General features: G+C 31.0%; 1 long non-coding RNA gene across 1 annotated transcript; it reads right to left on the bottom strand.

Moving 5' to 3' along the window:
- Positions 1 to 3,592: 3,592 nt before the first annotated feature.
- On the bottom strand, positions 3,593 to 6,693 carry LOC114297600 (uncharacterized). The gene is made up of 3 exons (XR_014346663.1): positions 6,447 to 6,693; positions 6,234 to 6,352; positions 3,593 to 4,326 (listed from the first exon to the last, which is right to left on the bottom strand). It is a non-coding gene; the product is annotated as an uncharacterized LOC114297600 (long non-coding RNA).
- Positions 6,694 to 7,761: the final 1,068 nt, after the last annotated feature.

Here is a 7,761-nt window from a genome sequence, read left to right as displayed (position 1 = left end):
AAATATGCTAGTTGATTCCCCTTTATTTGATAAGCTTCAGTAAGTATTTTATATTGAATATTATTTTATTACAATTATTTTCATTAATATCATGTTATTTATTGAGTTTTATTTATTTTACAGTTTGGCAAATTGTTTAAAACGTTGTTTCAAGGATGTGGAACTGGTATGGGTTTCTCGACAGATGAACAAGGCTGCTGAAAAAGCTTTCACACATGTTCAAGTAACTTTTTGGTCTTCTAAGGTTTTGGATGCAGAGATCGCAGCCATAAATGACATTCTTGACAATGACAAAGGAATGCTGGTAGCATATGATGTTGATGAATAGAGCAAGCTGCAGTTATATCTCCTTTGGTCTCCTCTGAAATTGGAGCTGGAAGTAGAAGATACCTTCTAAATGAAGCTCAAGCAACCTTAACTGTTCATTTTGTTAATTTATATGTTTGTATTATATATAGTAAAAAAATTACATCGATTCAATAATCAAAATCATATGATTTCAGCCGTTTCAAAATCAAATTTTTTTAGCCGTTTCAGACAACCTTAACTGTTCTTTCTTTTTTTTTTATATCCGATTTTGAAACGACTGAAATCATATGATTTTGATTATCGAATCGATGAAAATTTTTTACTATATTTAATGCAAACATATAAACTAACAAAATGAACAGTTAAGGTTGCTTGAACTTCATTTAGAATGTATCTTCTACTTCCAGCTCCAATTTCAAAGGAGACCAACGGAGATATAACTGCAGCTTGCTCTATTCATCAACATCATATACTACCAACATTCCTTTGTCATTATCAATAATCTCATTTATGACTACGATCTCTGCATCCAAGACCTTAGAAGACCAAAAAGTTGCTTTAACATGATGTGTGCAAGCTTTTTCAACAGCCTTGTTCATCTATCGAGGAACCCATACCAGTTCCACATCCTTGAAACAACGTTTTAAACAATTTGCCAAACTGTAAAACAAATAAAACTCAATAAATAACATGATATTAATGAAAATAATAGTAATAAAATAATATTCAATATAAAATACTTACTGAAGCTTATCAAATAAGGAAGAATCAACTAGCATATCCGAATTTATTTGCTTGACTAGTTTGTCCGTCATCTCTACAATCAACAAACTAATCTCACTCTCCTAGTGAGAGAGCACCATTAACATGCCCTCGATGGATACCTCCAATTAGGCTTTCTTGATATCTATTTTGCCCTTGTTACTATACTCATAGCTAACTACCCCCAAGTTTTCATCCCGTAGTAAAGCACAAGTCAAAATTTCTCTATCTTGTTCAATAACTCCAATATTGAGTTTATGATAGTTTGTTGGAGAAAATCTTGAATCAAATCTTTGTGGTGGTTTGTTCCGTGTGAACTCCCAAATGTCATCTATAATTATTCTATCTTTTATGATGTTGAGGATAATCGAAACATCTCCACTAGGACAAGAAATCAACCATCGTGAGACGTCAGCATTGGACGGTAATTTCTTTGGTTCATTGGTTTGTCCTTTAATAGATTTGTTGATCTCTTTTTTATATTGGAAATATATACTTTTTAAAACCTCCAAGTACTGCAACAACCAGCGATGTAGCACGTACTCATTATTATAGCTATGATAATTTTTTAACAAATTATATTTGTTCATGCATTTATTTAAATTCCCACAACTAAGGTCTGATTTAAAAAATACAAAAATGTTAGAGATTTTAAAAATTCTACTAAAATTTTTATTAAATGTCTTACATGAGTGCGAGACCCACATGATGTGAATCCTACACCTATATAAGATATTTGATAGAAATTTTGATAAAACTTTTGAAATTTCTAACATTACTCTAAAAAGCTATCCATTTTAGTATGTTACTTTAATTTTTGACTATTTTAGTAGATTAAAATATTTATATTGGGGAAGAGGAATGTATTTTTTTTATAATTGAATGTGATGCTTGTAACACAACAAAATTGAATTTTTACGGCTTGCAATGCATGCCGTAAAAACTCTTTTACGGCATGCACACAAATAACATTATATGACATACCGTAGAAAGTTGAGCATCATTTACGGGATGCAGATAAAGTTGTAAAGAGTTATGAATTAAACATTAATGACATACTTTGTCTATCGTATATAATTTTTTACGACATTTTTGTCATGCCATAAATCATCATACTTTCCATGGCATAATTTTGCATGCTGTAAAAATTTATTTTTAATATATTTATTGCATACTTTGTATGCCGTATATAATATTTTACGGTATTTTCTTTCATGTTATAAATCATCACTTTTCACGACATAATTTTGTATGCCGTAGAAGGTCATTTTTAATATATTTATGACATACTTTGTATGACGTATATAATCTTTAACGGCATTTTCTTGCATGTCATAAATTATTACACTTTTCATGACATAATTTGATATGCCGTAAAAAGTTACAAATGAGAATAAAGAAAACAAAACCAGATTGGACCTACTCTTAAACCCCATCTGAATTCGTTTTGATCCATCAGTCCTTCCTAAACAAAGAAAATTAATATTAAAGACAATGACAAACAATTTGTGAAATGAATAATGGAGAAATTCAGGACCAAATAGTATTTGATATATACATTTACAACATTATAGTATAACGTTTTCTTGAGATTGACCCGTGTTTTACATCAACAAACTAACAAGCAGCCAACCAACCATTCCACAAAAATGATTATAAAAGAAAGGACAACATTTCAGCTATACTTTATATCCTAATCCATGCAAATTCCATTTACAATTAAGCTAATGTGAATGAGATACAATAAATAAAAATAAATAAATAAAAAATGAAGTTGAGTGAAGAAAGATTAGTTTAACTTTTCGATATTGGTGCCTATAAATAGAAAAAACCTCAACATCCCTGTGACACAAGCAATATGGGCTTTGAGTTATGCAATTGTCACGAATAAGGGCAAGATTGCATTCAGACAATTCCTGATTGAAGGCTTAAAGGAAGTTTGGTAGAGCACGACACATCAAGTAGTTAAATTAAAATATTGGGGTAAGAAACGGCTTGTAAAAGATCGATGGTGCTTCCACAGATAATGTAGGAACAGGTTGAAAAGAAAGTAGAATGGAAAATGTTATCCTGTTCTAGCTAGCTCTAATACTTTCATTGAACCATCAATGAGAAATTTCAATCACCGGCATGAATTATGGAACCAGGTTAATTCACTTCAAATGTCATTGACAAACTGGCTTGGAACATTAAGCCAGACAATATCACCTAGACATCTGCTCAAGTCATTTTGTGCAAACAGGAAGAAATATGCCTCTCCAATAAGTGGGTACCCTAACAAAGGAGAAACCCTCATCTTCAATGCATAAATGTACTAGTGGTTAATTCCCATCTAATAGTGACACAGAACACTGGTGTTTTGTGCATTGCAGTATATTTCTCAAATCCTGTTCTCTCTTTCGTTGCACAATCCTTCCCTTATCTTCATCAAGTTTCACAAAAACTTAAGCAAATCTCTAAAAAAATCTACTCTAAAATGAAACATCATACAAGACAGCAAAAAGTAATAAGACCTGAAAGATATCACAGAACAATGCCAAAAAGCAAGATTGTCTTCTGTATTGAACATGAGAAATGTTGGAAGAACTGTAATTAACAAAACCCAATTGTGCTAGCTTACAAGGCTCTGTATACATTCTCCGGAAAATGTTGGAAGAACTGTAATTAACAAAACAAATGACTAAACACTCCATCAAACGAAGTTTGTCATGTCAGCAAGAGGTTATATTTCCTTACCTTAATGAGCTTATTGGTAGAAGCAGACTTTATGGTTAGGGTCTCTAAACCAGGAAAAATCCAAACCAAGCCATCCACAATTGTTGAACAAGTGGTTTGATAATGCACTTATTATCTCTAACTTCAAATGCTTCAAAGCAGGTAGTGGAGGGAGCAAGTTTTCACTCAATTCTCCAGGAAAAATTATGGGCTTGTTTGGTTTTCTTTTGGGAGAGTTATTTTTGAAAAAAATTTCCAAAATTTTTTTTGGTTTGTGGTTTTTCTTAAAAAATTTCCAAAATCACTCTCTTTTACACATCAATCAATTATTTTTTCTCTCTCCTCTCTCCTTTTTAATAACTTTTTCTCTCACACACATCTACTCAATTACAATAAAATATCAAATCATCTCAAACTCCCAAACTCCAAAACTATTTTCAAAATCTACAACCAAACAAACCAAAAAAAAATTTAAACTCTCTCTCCCAAATTTTTTTTGAAAATCACTCTCTCAAAAACAAACCAAACACACCCTATGGCCTTCAAAAAGTCACATGACAAGAAAATCATAACTAATAAAAAACATATACAACATGACCCCAAAATAAAAATAAAAAACAAAAAACAGATTATTCTTGCAGATTTTATATATGATATTTTTGAAACAATTCGTCACCTTGAATGGTCTTTTGGTTTGAAACGAGAAGACCCAAATATAATTGTATATGTTATAAGGGGAAAAAAAAAAAAAGGGAGTATTTTTATAGAGAAGTTAAACAGAACAATGTAACATTTTTTAAATAAAAAAAAAATTCACAAGTAGAATTTTTGAACAAAAAATCCATCCAGATTGATGTTACTGTGCTTATTTTAGAACTTGAAACACAATTTGTGTTGGCTTATTTTAAAGTTTGAGCCACAATGATTGGTATTTTAGTTTTAAAGAAAAATAATTATAGGTTGTGTTTGAATTATAAATTTAGATAAAAATTTAAAAAATAAAAGAAAATAAGTAAGCATACTGTGAATGAAATATAAGTTTAAATTTTTTTCTCCATTTTTTTCCTTCTATTTGTAAATTCTTACACAAATCTATGTTCCAAATACAATTATGATCTAAACACAACGTAAAAATCACATAATTCTATATGTGAATTCTTCATATCATTGCTCTTATGGAAATTAAGGACCTAAGGAATGCTGTTTTCCAAATTTATTTGGATATGATCCCTACCACACACAATTTTCTGTACACTTTACTTCCCAAACTATTGTAAGAGTTGATTTATTTTGAAATGAATGGCCCTAATTAAACCATATCATCTGCTTGCTTGTTTTCATTTTTCAGAAAACACTTTTCAAAAAATTTTACTTTCTTATTTTCCGTGTTTTTTTGTTTTTACTAAATTTTTTTAATAGTTTAAGCAATTTTTTTAACTTTTTAGACACACCTAACATAAATACACCTAAAAAGTTAAAAAATTGTAAAAAAAATCTTTTAAAAATTCACGAAATACCAAAAATACAAAAAAAAAATACAAGAATTCAGTACATTTTTTGTATTTTTATGTATTTATTAATTTTTTTAAATATTTTTTCATAATTTTTTTACTTTTTAAATACATCTAACTAAGGTGCATCTAAAAAAGTAAAAAAAAAATGCTTAAAATTTAAAAAATATTAACTAAAAACAAAAGAATACGAAAACCAAAAAACTCAGTTTTCAAAAAACTTAATCCAGAAAACTCGAACCAAACACACTGATTAATTCTCTATAATTTGTGTTTGTATAGTCTTACCAAAAAATATAGAATGGACGAAAAAGTCAAAATGAACTATCAGTAGCGGAGTCAGAAATTCAAGGCAGAAGGGGCACATATTACACATCATTGAAAAGAAAAGAAAAAATCCACAATATAAGGGAAATGGTGTAAATATGAAAAACTCAAGGGGCATGCGACCTCCCTGGCCTCAAGGACTTGGGGTTTGGAATTGAAACCTCAATGTGTTGCAAGTTTTTACAGAACTCAACACACAAGTACTCAATCAATGGGCAGCTTTTGAATTAGTTTCTTGAAAACATTGTCTCTGATCTTGGATTCACTCAAGAGTCAGTTTTTTTAAACAAGGTAGGTTTATAGAATAACTGGGTTGGATGTTACAGTACTCCAAATACAGTACAGTGATTGATTGAGCAACAATCACTGTATTGTCAACACAAGCGTTAAATTCAGTTAAAGCATTAAAGTCTATCACAACAGTTAAGTTCAGATCATCAGATCGACAACACAAGCGTAATCATAATGTCAATCTTCAGCAAGGAATATCAAATTCAACATCAATTCATTCTACTAAACCACCGCAAAATCATAGAAATCTCGAAATGCAAGCGAAAATCAGCATGTAAAAACCAGAAAGCAAGAGCTAGAGAGAGAGAGAGAAGGTACCGTGAAAACGTTCTTCGAAGTAGACTTTGACTGAAGCGATCGCAAAGATGTCCTTTTTGTTCAATCCCAAAACGAGTAATCACAGAAGTGAAAACACATTCAATAAGGGCATGAAAACCCTAGAAATCAAAATCAAAGAGAGATGAGAGAGGAGAATCGGAACACATAAATTCAAGGCTTAGAATCGAATTAATCGAATAGATATGCAAACACCAATTAATCGAATCCGTGGAAGGGGCTTAGAATCAGAAATGAACTCCAAGCTCGGAATGGCAGCGGCTGGTGGTGGTCGATGGTGGTGCTCGTGTGCTTGTGTGAATCCAAGATCTATGTTACTTTCATCTCAAATGCAAAGAATGTATGAAGATCTATCAGGGGATTTGAAGGTTTGGTTCGTTTTCTAGGGTTTTGGAGGAGGAGGCGGAGGAGGAGGAGGAGAGAGCTCTCTCGCTCAAGTGACGAAGAATCCCCAATAATATTCCATTATATACTTTTTTTTATTTTTATTTTTATTTAATAAAATTAATTAAAAAAACAGAATTATTAACCGCTATAATAATAAAAATACTTGAATTATTATTTAAAATAAATTTTTAATATCATTAAAAATTATTAATTAATTTTATAATTTATTAATAAAATAGATCATTTGTCATAAAATTTTAAACTTCAGGAGTGAGATGTAAATTTTAGAACTATATGGACAATTCATACTTTAATTTAATTTTTTTTGTCTAAATTTTTTTTAATTCTGTCTATGTATATCTTAAAAAATTGACAAGTGTTCCAAAATAATCAAGTTAAATCTTTAATTTGGACATAATGACCAAATTGAAATTAAACTCAAATTATATGGATCAAATTGTTCACTTTAAAACTATAGGAATTAAATTAAAATTTAGATCAAATTATAAAGGTGAAAAGTGTAATTAACCCAAATAAATATAAATGTATATAAAAAGTTTCTCCCATTATTTTAAGAGATGCAATTTTTATTCAATTGAAGGGTTGGATTACAAATTCAATAATAGAAAATGTGATTGTGGGGATATATTTTCTGAGCACCAACACGTGGCCAAGGTGACGCCGACGTGTCAGCCGAGGTGCCACGTGTCCTGGTCGTTATGCCGAGGTAATCTCGGTTAGGCCGAGATTATCTCCGAAGATATCAAAATCCGAAATAAGTGGATAAGAGACAAGAGTCCTAGAATGAAGAGGGAACTCAACATGGATGAGGGACAAGAGTCCTAGATTGAGAAAAGACTTCAGTTTGGGTAAAGATAAGACTCTTAGAGAGTTTATCCTAATCCCACTGGGAGTCTCAAATTAGCAGTAATCCTAAGTCCATTAGGGCTAGGCTCCTATTGGGACTAGGATTGTATTGGCTATAAAAGAGAGGCACCTACATGGGTCTATGGTATGTTTTTTATGCTCAAGCTTGTGAGTTGAATAATTGATTTATCTTTGAGAGATATTGAGTACTGACTTGATCGTCGGAGTACCCCTGGGTGGCGAACCACCACCGGAG

Source organism: Camellia sinensis, chromosome 12 (genome assembly GCF_055761805.1).
Source record: "Camellia sinensis isolate YWXY chromosome 12, ASM5576180v1, whole genome shotgun sequence".
Classification (NCBI taxonomy): Eukaryota; Viridiplantae; Streptophyta; class Magnoliopsida; order Ericales; family Theaceae; genus Camellia; species Camellia sinensis.
Note: the sequence above shows the minus strand (reverse complement) of the source record. Positions and strands in the feature narration are given on the sequence as shown.